The sequence below is a fragment of the Equus asinus genome, chromosome 7, assembly GCF_041296235.1.
Source record: "Equus asinus isolate D_3611 breed Donkey chromosome 7, EquAss-T2T_v2, whole genome shotgun sequence".
Classification (NCBI taxonomy): domain Eukaryota; kingdom Metazoa; phylum Chordata; class Mammalia; order Perissodactyla; family Equidae; genus Equus; species Equus asinus.
The window spans coordinates 109,973,894-109,988,042 of NC_091796.1; the positions used below are offsets into that span (position 1 = coordinate 109,973,894).

General features: G+C 61.4%; 1 long non-coding RNA gene and 1 gene segment (V, D, J or C); one reads left to right on the plus strand and one right to left on the minus strand.

The window, feature by feature from the left end:
• The window catches only part of LOC106827306 (immunoglobulin heavy constant alpha-like), a 678,397-nt gene that overhangs the window by 355,920 nt on the left and 308,328 nt on the right, over positions 1-14,149 (minus strand).
• Positions 1-14,149, plus strand: part of LOC123287279 (uncharacterized) — an 80,892-nt gene that overhangs the window by 62,883 nt on the left and 3,860 nt on the right. The window lies entirely within an intron of this gene.

The window sequence follows — 14,149 nt, forward strand, 5'->3', positions numbered from 1 at the left end:
GGAGCCGGTGCAGGGGAGGAGGAGCGGGTGCAGGGGAGGAGGTGCAGGTGCAGGGGAGGAGGTGCAGGTGCAGGCGAGGAGGAGCAGCTGCAGGGGAGGAGGAGCAGGTACAGGGGAGGAGAAGCGGGTGCAGGGGAGGAGGAGCAGGTGCAGGGGAGGAGGAGCAGGTACAGGGGAGGAGAAGCGGGTGCAGGGGAGGAGGAGCAGGTGCAGGGGAGGAGGAGCAGGTGCAGGGGAGGAGGCGCAGGTGCAGGGGAGGAGGAGCAGCTGCAGGGGAGGAGGAGCAGGTGCAGGGGAGGAGGAGCGGGTGCAGGGGAGGAGGCGCAGGTGCAGGGGAGGAGGCGCAGGTGCAGGGGAGGAGGATCCGGTGCAGGGGAGGAGGAGCAGCTGTGTAGGCCCAGGTGACTCTCCTGCCTGACCCCACATGCCCTCCTCTCCGCCTGTCTGGGGTCCCTGCTGGAGCATCCAGAGCCCCTGTGAGATGACGTTTGCTGGGGCAGCACAGGGCCCTGCCTTCCTGAGCACACGTTCCTCCTGAGCCCTCATGAGGCGCAGCAGCGCTGGTTGGTTCAGGGGCGTCTCCCTCTGGAGCAGGGGTGCTGGTCCATATCGTGTCTCCCCAGAACCACCTGGAGCTTCCAGAGAGCGCCGGCACCTGAGGGGATGCCTCGGCTGGTGTTGGTCTTTGCTTTCCTCAACTTCCCCAGGAGATGCTACAGCCAAGGACTAACCCTTTCCCTGGAGCCTGCCCTGTGGGCTCGTGTCCCCGAGGATCTTCAGCCCTTGGGAACGAATCTTCCCCAGGATTCTGCCTCCTCTGCACCTCGCTGTCCCTGCCCACGGCCATGCTGTGTCTTTGCTCTTTAGTCTCAGTGGGTGCCCCTGCCCCTGGGACCTGGGTCTGTGTCACCTGAGTGGCAGTGGCTGTGTTGAGCCTGGGCCCAGCCCTGCAGGCCTGAAGCCACAGGTCCAGGACGCGATGCCCTTCCCAGACCCGCCAGGCAGTAAGTTTTAAAGATACATTTACATTAGATTTAAAAAGAATCTCTTGGAGCTGACCCAGTGGCGCAGCGGTAAGTGCGCACGTTCTGCTTCGGCGGCCTGGGGTTCGCCGGTTCGGATCCCTGGTGTGGACATGGCACCGCTTGGCAAGCCATGCTGTGGCAGGCGTCCCACATACAAAGTAGAGGAAGAGGGGCATGGATGTTAGCTCAGGGCCAGGCTACCTCAGCAAAAGCAGGATTATTGGCAGCAGATGTAAGCTCAGGGCTAATCTTCCTCAAAAAAAAAAAAAATAATAAAATAAAAAGAATCCCATTGCAAACATGTGTCTTCATGTGGTGACAGTGTGAGGGGACAAAGCACAGGGGGTCATTCTCCATTCTCCTTCCTTCTGCTCTCCTCACGGCCCCCCTGACCCTTCCCGGAGATCTCAGCCCCTCATGGTTTCTGAGTCCCTTCTGGGATTCTCTGTCGCAGACCTGTCCCCCTGCCTCCTGTCTACCTCCTTATGGGGCGATGGGAGGTACGCTTGGCTTCTCTGGGTCTCCTTCTGTTATAGTCACTGAGCTGCCCTCTGACCCCGGGACAGATTTCTGGTCAGGAGTCTGGTGTGTTTGCACGGGGATGGACACGGTGGCCCCGGGGACGTGTGTTGGGTAGAGGTTTTTGACGGGGGCTGTGTCACTGTGTGTAGTCATAACCACTAGCATAGTAACCATCACGGTGACACAGGCCCCAACAAAATCTTCCACCTGGCCCTGTGCCCTCTCCCTCTCACTGGCTCGGGCTGGCTCTGTGGGAACAGCCTGTGTTTCCGGTGGTTTCTGCTCTGAATCTCGGGGTGAGTGGGACGACCGCCCGAGCCTCCATGGGTCCAGGGGCAGCTCTGCACATGGCCTCCTGCGTTTGCTGGCTGGCAGTCCCGGGCACAGCCCTGTGTGGGAGGACGAGGAGCACCGGCTCCCAGTGCAGGCGGCCCTGGATCCACCGTGGCCCGTGTGGCAGCCGGCTTGCCCAGCTGGGGGTTCTGGCTCCTGGCCCCTCTCAGGAACGGTCCCTGGCGTGGCCAGCGAGGGTCCACCCCCCCCCCCACCCCCATCCTCATCTTGTCTCTGCTGGAATTTGCTGACGGGGCTGCTGTCCCACCCGCAAGGTTTCCCACCTACAGCAGCCTGGGCTCGGCCGCCTGACTCCCGAGAGGCCAGCTCCCTGTGGTGGACACCAGGAGACCCCCACCTCCTCTCTCCACGCCCGCCTCATGGGGGCTGCACTGGCCCACACAGGAGTCTCTCTGGTCTGGGGTCTCTGAGCTCAGCTTCCTGGGCATTCTCGTTCCCCGGCTCTGGGTGAGTGTGGACCTCCTCCTCAGACTCTTGCAGCCCCCCAGGGCCCCTGCTCACCAAGGGCACCCGTGTGCTCAGCCTGCCTCAGCCTTCATCCTGGGAGCTGGAGCCTGGGCTGCCCGCCGTCCACAGCGCTATCCTCCTGAGGGACAAGTGGTCCCAGAGTGGCTTCAGTGAGGTCAGCTGGCCAGATGGCTCTGTCTGCCCTTCCTACAGGATTCCAGGGCTCCCGACGGACCTGGGGCCTCAGCGGTCAAGTAGGCAGGCTGGGTCCCCCCACAGGCTTATGAATGTGGATGCCCGAGTGAGTCTTGTGCTGAGCGTGGTTCCAGCGAATGGCTGTGAGGACTGGGCTTTGCCTGAGTGGGGCCCAGGGATGGCCTCTGCTGCCTGGGATCCTAATGGCAGGGTTTCCGAGTTCACTGGGCCCAGGAATGGACATACCTGCCTTGGAATCCACAACCAACTGCAGGGTGTGTCACCCCCCTTCCGCCCCGTGAAGCCTGCCCTGCCTCTTTCATCAGGTGAGCTCCTATGCAGCCGAGGACAATCCCAGCTCCAGTGTCCGCTCCCATCAGCTTCCCCAAGGGCCTCTGGGGTCCTGTTGGGCACTGACCTCTGACACTTTTCCTGGTACAGACTCTGTCCTTCCTCATTCCTTTGGCTGGTGGTGTTGAAAGCAGGGCGGTTTCTGCCAGCCTTCCAGCCTCTAGGCATGTGCTATGGGGTCAGCGTGGTCATCTCAGAGCCCTTTGAAGCCCCCAGCTGCGGGTGAGGGCTGTGCCTGGACACAAGCCCATTGGCTGAGTGGTTGAGAGTGGTCCTAGAGGCCGAAGGTCTAGGTTCTGAGGCCTGAGAGCTCCTGCTCCTGGCCTGGAGGCCCAGCGGATCCCAGCGGGTTTTTGCCGTTGGGTCTGTCACTGTGGGAGCTATATCTGTAGTTACACAATAGGAAGGTCTTTGACAAAAAGCCCTGTGCCTGGTAGGAGGGCCCCCCTCCCCTGCCGGATGTCCCTGGCGCCTGAGTGAAGGGCTGGGAGGAACCAAGCTTCCAGGGGAGCGGGCCTAGGGTTCCCTGGGTGGCACCCAAGTCCCTTTAGGGTGCAAACAGAGCTGGCTTAGGGGGCTGCCCCAGAGATTGGCCCCTTCTCCTGTGAGCCCTCCCACACAGGCTTGGGGTTGGTGCCTGGATCTGGCCCAGGACTGGCCTGGGGAGGGTGTCCATTCCTGGAATGTCCTCATGTCTGAGTGTGTAGTGAGGGTCCTCGGTGGGCCACTTGGCATGTTGAGTTTGATCCAGGCCAAGAGGGCCTCTGGGCTCTGGGGTGGATGGGTTGACCAGGTGGGTCCCAGGGATGTGGACACATGTGTCCACCCCTCTTCCTTGTAGGTACTTTCCAAAATCAAATTCACTCAGCTACCCCTGAAGGGAAGCCCCTCCTGCCTTCCTGGAACCACAGGGCAGGACCCCAACCTGCTTTGGGCAATGCTTGGGGAACAGTAGTTGAGGGGTGTCGGGTGCTGTGGGGTGTGGAATTCGTGTGGTGTGGGTGATGTGGAGCTCACGGTGGCAAATGGGTGGTGTGGCCAGGTGGCCCAATGGCCACAGGGTGGGGGTAGTCTAGCTCAGGGTGGCCAGCCCCACCTTCGACTTGCCCCTTTCCACCCAGGGGGACTCACAGGGTCCTTGCAGAGTGTGGTCTCTGTGCCTTCTAGCCCTGACCCCCACGTATTCTGAGGGAGGGATCATCCCAAGCTGCTGGCTGGATGCCAGAAGAAGGTGTCCTTGGATCCCTCCTGGTCTTGGGAGGGCCGGCAGAGGTGACCCTTGGAGAGAGGTCTGGCTGTGATTTGGACGGCTTTCGCCTCTGGCTTTCACGCTCTGATGGACTTGGACAGGGACCTGGTGGTGGTGACATCTGCTGTGTTGGGGAATCATAAGGGCTGTGGGCCACCCCTGATCTTGTCGCCCCAGCGTGTTTGTGTTCCGGCTGCCCCGCTGAGTCACTGTACCCAGGGGATGCAGCCTCTCTCCAAATGATGGGGATAACATCATGGGCTTGGGCTATGGGGATGGGGTGTGGATGGGCGCTGTGTTGCTGTGGTTGTAATGAGCATTTGCACCCAGAACAGTAAATCCCACAGTGACACAGACCCACCTCAAACTCCTCCGAGGGGCAGGGTCGGCGGGAAACTGGGATGTCGGGGCTGAGCTGTGGATGGAGGCAGAACCCCAGGGAGGCTGTGGGGTGCTCAGCATGCAGGCGTCCTGCTGGGAGCACAGGGAGACCCCCCCGGCAGGTGCCAAGCCCAGCTCTGTCCTGAGGCTCCGTGGCTGCGTCAGGCTGGTGTCTGTGCCCATTTGGGAGTCAACCCCACTGTGACAGCTCTGGATGATAAATTGTCCCCACTCCCTGGATGGGTCACCTTGGGGCCAGAAGGTGCCTCCCACCCAGGAGGCCAGAGGTGGCAGCAGGCAGGAGTCATTATTCTCGATGCCCAAGCCCTGGGACTCTGGGTCCAGATTGTGCTCCGGGTCTTGTGAGGGCGACCGAGAGAAGGCAGCAGCCTTGGAACCATCTGGACATGGGCCTCTGGCTCTGCCTCGGGCTGAGCATGGCCTCACTGGCCACCTCCCTTCCCCTCTCCCTGTGGGCTCTGTCCTGTCTGAAACCTGCGTGGCTTTCACTTCTGTGGTGACAGGAGAGCTCAGTGATTCTCCGAGAGGGCCTGCTCCTCCCTGGATGCAGCTCAGGCCTATCGGTTCCAGCAGGGCCTGAGGCAGGTGCAGGGCAGGAGGATCAGGTGCAGGGGAGGAGGAGCCGGTAGGGAAGCCCAGGTGACTCTCCCGCCCAACCTCCATCCCCTCTGCTCCACCTGTCTGGGGTCCCTGCTGGACATCCAGAGACCCTGTGAGGTGAAGTTTGCTGGGGCAGCACAGGGCCCTGCCTTCCCGAGCACACGCCTGTCCTGAGCCCTCGCGGCTCCAGGCCTGGAGCTTGGCTGAGTCTGAGCCTCTTCAGGCCCCTCAGTGGCCTCTGGGCCTTGAGTCCATGGTGACTGTGGGTGACTGACCCTCATGAGGCCCAGCAGCTCTGGTTGGTTCAGGGGTGTCTCCCTCTGGAGCAGGAACCCTGGTCCATATCGTGTCCCCCCAGAAGCAGCCTGAGCTTCCAGAGAGTGCCAGCACCTGTGGTGGATGCCCGGGGCAGGTTAGACGTTTGTTTTTCTCAACTTCCCAAGGAGATGCTGGTCCTGGAGGGCTGGCCCTTTGCTGGGACCCATGCCCTGCCGGCCCTTGTCCCCAAGGGTTCTCAGGCCTGGGGAGTGCGTCTTCCCTGGGATCCTACCTCCTCTGTGCTTCAGTGTCCCTGCCCACGGCCATGCTGTGTCTTTGTTCTTTGGTCTCAGTGGGCAACCCAGCCCCTGGGACCCTGACCCATGTCCCCTGGGTGGCAGGTGGCAGGTAGTGGTGGCTGCATTGAGCCGGGCCCAGTTCCACAGGGGCAGAAGCTGTGGGTCCAGAACCTGTTGGCCTTCCCAGAACCTCAGGTGATAACATTTTAAAGATATATTTACATCAGGTTTAAAAAAATCTCATTAAAAATGTAGTGTTTGCAGGTGGTGACGACGTGAGGCGGTTAAGCATGGGAGGGCCCTCTGCTCTCCTCGAGCCACCCGGACCCTCCCCAGAGATCTCAGCCCCTCATGGTCTTCTGGGTCCTTCCTGGGATTCCCTGTCACAGCCCCTGTCCCCCTCCTCCTGTTCACTTCCTTATGGGGCGGTGGGAGGTCCCCTTGGCTTCTCTGGGTCTCCTTCAGTTACAGTCACTGAGCTGCCCTCTGACCCTGGGAGAGATTTCTGGTCAGGAGTCAGGTGTGTTGCATGGGGACGGACACGGTGGCCCTGGGGACTTGTGTCAGGCGGAGGTTTTGGATGGGGCCTGTGTCACTGTGGGTATAGCAGCTCCTACTATAGTAACCATCACGGTGACACAGGCCCCCACAAAATCCTCCGCCTGGCCCTGTGCCCTCTCCGCCTCGTTAGCTCAGCCCGGCTCTGTGGGAACAGCCTGTGTTTCCGGTGGTTTCTGCTCTGAACCTCGAGGTGAGTGGGGACGACCAACCCGAGCCTCTGTGGGCCCAGGGGCGCCGCTGCACACGGCCTCCTGCGTTTGCTGGCTGGCAGCCCTGGGGCACAGCTCACCTACACATGCTTTGGGTGTGTGATCATGGGGTCAGTGTGGTCGTCTCAGAATCCTTTGAAGCCCCCAGCCGCAAGTGAGGGCTGTGTTGGACACAAGCCACGGCTGAGTGGTTGGGAGCGGCCCTGGAGGCTGAGCGTTTGGGTTCTGAGCCTTGAGAGCCGCCCCTCCTGGCCTTGAGGCCAAGCTGATTCCAACATGTTTTTGCTGCCGGGTCTGTCACTGTGGTAGTTATAGTTGTAGTAACACAGTAGGAAGGTCCCCGACAAAAAGCCCTGCAAGTGACCAGAAGGCCCCTCCCTGCTGGAGGCCCCAGGTCCCTGACTGAAGGGCTGGGAGAAAACAAGCTTCCAGGGGAGTGGGCCCAGGGGCCCTGGGTGGCACCCCGAGTGCTTTTAGGGTCCCAGCAGCGCTGTGCTTAGGGGGCTGCCCCAGACGGTGGCCCCGTCTCCTTCAAGTGGTCCCACATAGGCTCGGGGTTGGTCTTGTTCTGGCCCAGGACTGGCCTTGGGAGTGTGTCAGTCCTGGAAGCTCCTCATGTCTGAGTGTGCCTTGAGGGTCCTTGGTGGGCCCCCCAGCTTGTTGGGTCTGAGCCAGGCCAAGAGAGCTGCTGGGCTCTGGGTGGACAGTCCAACCAGATGGGTCCCAGGGACATGGGAACATGTGTCCACCCCTCTTGCTCAAAGGAACGTTTCCAAAATCAAATTGAATCCACTGCCCATGAAAGGGAGCCCCTCCCTGCTTCCTGGGACCCTAAGGCTGCACCCCAGCCTGCTTTGGGTAACACTTGGGGAACGGGAGTTGAGGGGTGTTGGGTGCTGTGGGGTGAGAGGTTCGTGTGGTGTGGGCGATGTGGAGCACACAGCGGCGTGGGAAATGGGCGATGTGGCCAGCTGGCCCAGTGACCACAGGGAGGGCCGGGTTGGTTGCAGTTCATGGTGTCCAGACCCCCTTCATATTGTTCCTGTCCAGCCCGGGGGACTGACAGGTCCTCTCAGAGAGGGATCGCTGTGGTTCCAGCCCTGGCCCCCACGTGTCCCGAGGGAGAGCTTCACAAGCTGCTGCTGGGACCCCAGAGGACGGTGTCTGTGGGGCCCCCCTGGTCTTGGGAGTGCCCGCAGGGGTGCCCCTTGGAAGGATGTCTGGCTGAGATCTGGGCGGCTTTGGCCCGTTGCTTTCACGATCTGATGAACTAGGACAGGAACCTGGCGGTGGTGACATCTGCAGTGTTGGGGAAGCAGTGGTGTTAGTGGGCCACCCTGTGCCTGTTGCCTTAGCAGGTGTGGGTTCCGGCTCTACCACTGAGTCATTGTACCCAGGGGATGCAGCCTCATTCAAAATCCTGGGACGGTGTCACTGCCTCTGGAGGGCAGTGACGGGGTTTTTCCTGGATGCTGTGAGGGTATGGTTGATACAATCATATGCAGAAAAGTAATACCACAGTGACACAGACCTACCTCCAAATCCCTCGGAGGGATGGGGTGGATGGGAACCTGCGATGTAGAGACTGAGCTGTGGATGGGGGCAGAGCCCCAGGGAGGCTGTGGGCGGGCTAGGTATGAGGGTGTCCTTCTGGGAGCATGGGGAGTCCCCTCTTGGCCGGTGGACCGCAGCTCCGCCCAGCTCTGTCTTGAGGCTCTGTGGCTGCATCGGGCTGGTGTCTGTGCCCATTTGGGAGCCAAGAACTCTGTGATGACCTCTGGGTTGATAAATTTCCCCCACACCCAGGATGGGTCTCTTTGGGGCCAGTGGGTGAATTCTACCCAGGATTCCAGAGGTTGGAACTGTCAGGAGTCATTATTCTTGATGCCACTGACCCTGGGACTCTGAGTCCAGATTGTGCTCTGGTCCTGTGAGGGCGACTGAGAGAACGGCAGCTGCCTTGGCCCCACCTGGACACGGACTTCTAGTTCTGCCTGGCACCGAGCATGGCATCAATGGCCATCTCCCTTCTCATCCCTCTGTGGGCTCTGTCCTGTCTAAAGCCTGTGTGGCATTAAAGGCCATGGGGACAGGAGAGCTCAGTGATTCTCTGGGAGAGCCTGCTCCTTCCTGGCTGCAGCCTCAGTCTTATCGGTTCCAGCAGGGCCTGAGGCAGGTGCAGGGGAGGAGGAGCAGGTGCAGGGGAGGAGGATCAGGTTCAGGGGAGGAGGAGCAGGTGCAGGGGAGGAGGATCAGGTTCAGGGGAGGAGGAGCAGGTGCAGGGGAGGAGGAGCAGGTGCAGGGGAGGAGGAGCAGGTGCAGGGGAGGAGGAGCAGGTGCAGGGGAGGAGATGCAGGTGCAGGGGAGGAGGAGCAGGTGCAGGGGAGGAGGAGCAGGTGCAGGGGAGGAGGATCAAGTTCAGGGGAGGAGGAGCAGGTGCAGGGGAGGAGGAGCAGGTGCAGGGGAGGAGGAGCAGGTGCAGGGGAGGAGGAGCGGGTGCAGGGGAGGAGGAGCGGGTGCAGGGGAGGAGATGCAGGTGCAGGGGAGGAGATGCAGGTGTGTAGAGGCCCAGGTGCCTCTCCTCTCCAACCCCCCCGCCCCCCCAACTCCTCTGCTCAGCCTGTCTAGTGTCCCTGCTGGAACATCCAGAGCCCCTGTGAGGTGACGTTTGCTGGGAGAGCACAGGGTCCTGCCTTTCCGAGCACACGTCCCTCCTGAGCCCTTGCTGCTCCAGGCCTGGAACTCAGCTGAATCTGAGCCTCTTCAGACCCCTCAGTGTCCTCTGGGCCTCGAGTCCATGGTGACTTTGGGTGACTGACCCTCACTGTGCCCAGCAGCTCTGGTTTGTTCAGGGGCGTCTCCCTCTGGAGCAGGGACCCTGGTCCGTATCTAGTCCCCACTCAGAACAACCTGGAGCTTTTAGAGAGTGCTGGCACCTGTCAGGGATGCCCAGGCCAGTGTTGGCATTTGCTTTTCTCAACTTCCCCAGGAGATCCTGGAACCAGAGGGCTGGGTGTTGCTGGGACCCTCATCTGCTGGCCCGTGTCCCCGAGGTTCCTTGGGCCTGGGGAACAAGTCTTCCCTAGAATTCTGCCTCCTCTGCACCTCTGTGCCCCTGCACAGGACCGTGCTGTGTCTTTGCTCTTTGAACTCAGTGTGTGGCCCTTCCCCTGGGACCTTGGCCCACGTCATCTGGGTGGCAGGTGGCAGGTGGTGGTGGTTGCGTTACTCCTGGGCCCAGCCCTGCAGGGGAGAAGCTGCAGACTCAGGACCTGATGCCCTTCAGGCATTGCCGGGAGGTATGATTTAAAGATAAATTTATATCCGATATGAAAAACAGGACTTTACAAGTGTCGTGTCTGCACGTGGTGACTATGTGAGCAAACAAAGCATGAGGGGGCCGCTCTCCTTCCCTCTGCTCTCCTCACACCCCTCTGAGCCCTCCCCAGAGCCTCAGCCCCTCATGGTCTTCTGGGTCCCTCCTGGGATTCCCTGTCCCAGCCCATGTCCCCCTGCCTCCTGTCCACCTCCTCATGGGGTGGCGGGAGGTCCCCTTGGCTTCTCTGGGTCTCCTTCTGTTACAGTCACTGAGCTGCCCTCTGACCCCGGGAGAGATTTCTGGTCAGGAATCGGGTGTGTTTGCACGGGGACGGACACGGTGGCTCCGGGGACGTGTGTTGGGCTGACGTTTTGGATGGGGGCTGTGTCACTGTGTGTATAGTAGTAAGTATCATCATAGTCATCATCACGGTGACACAGGCCCCCACAAAATCCTCCGCCTGGCCCTGTGTCCTCTCCCTTCTGTTGGCTCAGGCAGGCTCTGTGGGAACAGCCTGAGTTTCCGGTGGTTACTGTTCTGAACATCTGGGGTGAGTGGGGAAGACCGTCGGAGCCTCTGTGGGTCCAGGGGCAGCTCTGCACACGGCCTCCTGCATTCGCTGGCTGGCAGCCCCGGGCACAGCCCTGTGTGGGAGGATGAGGAGCACCGGCTCCCAGCGCAGGCAGCCCTGGATCCCCTGCGGCCCGTGTGGCGGCCGGTTGCCTTGCTCGGGTTCTGGCTGTTTCTGTTCTGCTCCGGGCCTGTCTCAGGAACTGTCCCTGGTGTGGCCAATGAGGGTCTGGCTCCCCTGCCCCCATCTCGTCTCTGCTGGAATTTGCCGATGGGGTTGGTGTCCCACCCGTGAGTTTTCCTATTGACAGGGGCCTGGGATTGGCCGCCTAACTCCTGAGAGGCCGGCTCCCCGCAGTGAGCACCAGGAGACCCCCAGCTCGTCTCTCCGCGCCCGGCTCGCAGGGCTGCCCCCACATTCACAGGTGTCTCCCTAGTTGGGGGGTCTCTGAGCTGAGCTTCCCAGACACTCTCGTTCCCCGGCTCCGAGTGAGTGTGGACCTCCTTCCCAGAAACTCTCACGGCCCCCCCCAGGGCCCCTGCCCGCCGAGAGCACCTGTGTGCTCAGCCAGCCTCAGCCTTTGTCCTGGGAGCTGGAGCCCGGGCTGTCCGCTGTCCACTGTGCTGCCCTCCCAAGGGGCAGGGTGTCCCAGAGTGGCTGCAGTGAGGTCTACTGCCTGGACGGCTCTGTCTGCCTATCCCACAGGATTCCAGAGCCCCCTCCGTGTCCAGTGTCTCAGGGCCGTGACAGGTGGGCTGGGTCAACTTCACAGGGCCCATGATGTGGATGCCCAGGTGAGTCTGGTGCTCAACCTAGAGCATGAGAGCTGCTGTGGGCACTGGACTTGGCCTAAGGGGCTCACGGACACCTGCTTCCGCATGGGATCCAAATAGAGTGGGTGCCGAGTTCACTGGGCCCTGGTCTTCCAGGTCAGATATTCACCCAGTGAGCCTCAGGGGCCTTCACATTGGTCTAAGTGATGGAAACAGACTCATTGTCACTATTGACAGCAGGGACAGAGTGACTCCATCTGGGTTTGCACAGAGGACACAGGCGTTTTAGAGGGAGAGCGAGGGGCAGGGAGGGGCCGAGTGGGGCTCCAGTGAGGACTCAGGAAGGGTAGTCCATGAGGACGCCATGAGGCTGCTCTGTCCACTGGCCAGCAATGAAGTGTCAGTTTCTGTCCTCACAGAGACTGGGGGACCCAGGGTCCGTCCTTCCTGGTGGGTCCGTCTCTGAGGAACAGGTCCAGGTCCTGGATGGAGACGTTCCTGGGTTGTGGGGACACACGCCCCTCACAGGGCAGAGGCAGGATTCTCAGTAAATGCTCCCAGGAGGGGGGTCGGGCTGAGTCGGGTGTCGGCTGGAACAGAGGGCAAATTCTCCTGCAGCACTGGGCTGTCTCAGGCCGGGCTTTCAGGGGTCTGGGTCTTCGTGGGACGCCGGCTTGGGCTGCGAGAAGCCCTGCAGGGGTGCAGCGGTCTCTTGGTGCAGGGGTCTGGATGGAGACTCCCGGCCTGGGCTCTGGGATCTCGGTGCACTCACGCGTGCAGAGCGTGGCTGTCAGGAGAGGCCTCAGGTTCCAGCCTTCAGGCGCTCAGGTCTCTGGGAGGGGGCATTGCAGCAGGTCTGAGCTGTGGGTAAGACGGAGGAGTGGTTTGCTAAGTGTCTCCCAGGGCTGAGGGCAGGCAGGGCTGATGCTCAAGCCCTTTGGGAAAAGTGTCACCAGGATGGATGACCACTCAAGTGAGGTGTCAGTGCAGTTGAACCGTGACAGACACGTCCCAGCACTGGGGTCTCGGAGGCTGGTGCTGCTGCCACTGTGTTCCCCGGGGCAGGCGCCTGGTTAGGAGCCGGGTCCTCAGCGAGCGTTGGGCAGGAGGTGGAGGGGGCCGGCTCCTCTGAGGGGCTTTCCCTGGAGAGAAACTCACTGTGGGTGGATATCTAGCAGGGGGCGCCTCCTGGCAGTGACCTCAGCGAGACCCCTGGACCAGGAGCCTGCACAAGCCCGCTCCTGGGAGAGGCTCCTGGAGCCCTCTTGGGCCAGGTCAGGATTGGACCCACCTGCCTGGGATCCTCAGCTGACTGGGAGGTGTCCGACCCCATGACCCCTGCCCTGCCTGTCTCATTGGGTGAGCTCCTGTGCAGCCAAGCACAGGCCCAGCTCTGGCGTCTGCTTCTGTCACCCTCCCAGAGGGCCTCTGGGGTCCTGTTGGGCGCTTACCTCTGGTGGTTTTGCCCAGTACTGGCTCTGTCCTTCCTGATTCCTTTGGCTGGTGGTGTTGAGAACAGGGCAGTTTCTGCCAGCCTGCCAGGCTCTGGGCATGTGGCTGTGGGTCAGTGTGGTCACAGAGCCCTCAGAAGCCCCCAGCTGTGAGGGCTGTGCCTGGACACAAGCCCCTGGGCTAAGTGGCTGGGAGCAGCCCTGGAGGCCGAGGGTCTGGGTTCTGAGCCTTGAGAGCAGCCACTCCTGGCCTTGAGGTGCAGGGGTTCCCAGCAGGTTTTTTCTGCCGAATCTGTCACTGTGGTTACCCCAGCCATAGTAACACAGTAGGAAGGTCCTTGACAAAAAGCCCTGTGTGTGGCAGGCGGGCCCCTTTCTTCTGAGGGTCCCATGGGTCCAGCATGGCCCATCTACACAGGTGCCCAGTGCATCTCTCTTCTTCAGGATGGTGAGCAGTGGGTGGTCTGGCTACCACCCTCACCCCTGTCTCCCCAGGAAGGGCGTGTGTGACCCCTGCTGAAGGGATGGGCAGAGGCAAGCATCCAGGACTGGGCGCCAAGAGGCCGTGGAGAGCACGCCAGGTCCTTTTACTGTCCAGGCAGAGCTGGGCAGATGGATTTGCACCAGAGGGCCACCCTGTCTCCTGCAGGTGGTCTCACACTGGCTTGGGGTCCATGACCTGGTCTGGCTGAGGCCTGGCCTGAGTCAGGGTGTCGGTTCCTGGAAGATCCTTCTGTCCAAGACTGCAGTGAGGGTCCTCGGTGGGCTTGCCAGTAAGGTTGAGTTCGGGCCAGGCTGAAGAGGCCGCTGGGCCATGGATTCGGTCCAGCCAGGCAGTTCCCAGGGATGTGGGCACATGTGTCCACGCCTCCTCCTGGAAGGGACGTTCCCCAAATCAAATTCAATCAGCTGCCCCTGAGGGGGAGCCCCGCCCACCTTCCTGGGACCACCAGGCAGGGTCCCAACCCACTTAGGGCAACTCATGTGAAGAAGGTGGAATGGCATGTGGGGTGGTGTGGGGTGCGGGGTGGTGTGGCAGTGGGGTTCTGTGGCATGCCGTGTTCACTGGGTGTGGGGTTTTGTTGGGTACAGGGTGCTGTGGTATGGGGGATGTTGGATTGGAATTTGTGGTGTGCAGGTTGGTGTGGTGTGTTGGGTGGTAGGGGGTTTGGGATGGTGTTCTGTATGCATTGCTGTAGGGTGTGGGGTGCTGTGGGTAGTGTGTGCGGGTGCTGTGGGGGGTGTGTGGTGCGGGGCGCACAGTGGCGTTGGGTAAGTGTGATGTGACCAGATGGCCCAATGGCCACAGGGCTGGGGTAGTACCAGCTCATGGTTCCAGCCCCACCTTCCTGTTGTCCCTGTCCAGCCAGAGGGGCTCAGAGGTCCTCTCAGAGAGGGGTCTCTGTGCCTTCCAGCCTTGACCCTCATGTGTCCTGAAGGAGGGAGCTTCCCGAGCTGCTGGCTGGATCCCAGTGGACGGTGGCTTTGGGGCCCTCCTGGTCTTGGGAGGGCCCTCAGGGGTGCCCTTTGGAGGGAGGCCTGGCTGCAATCTGGGTGGCTTCG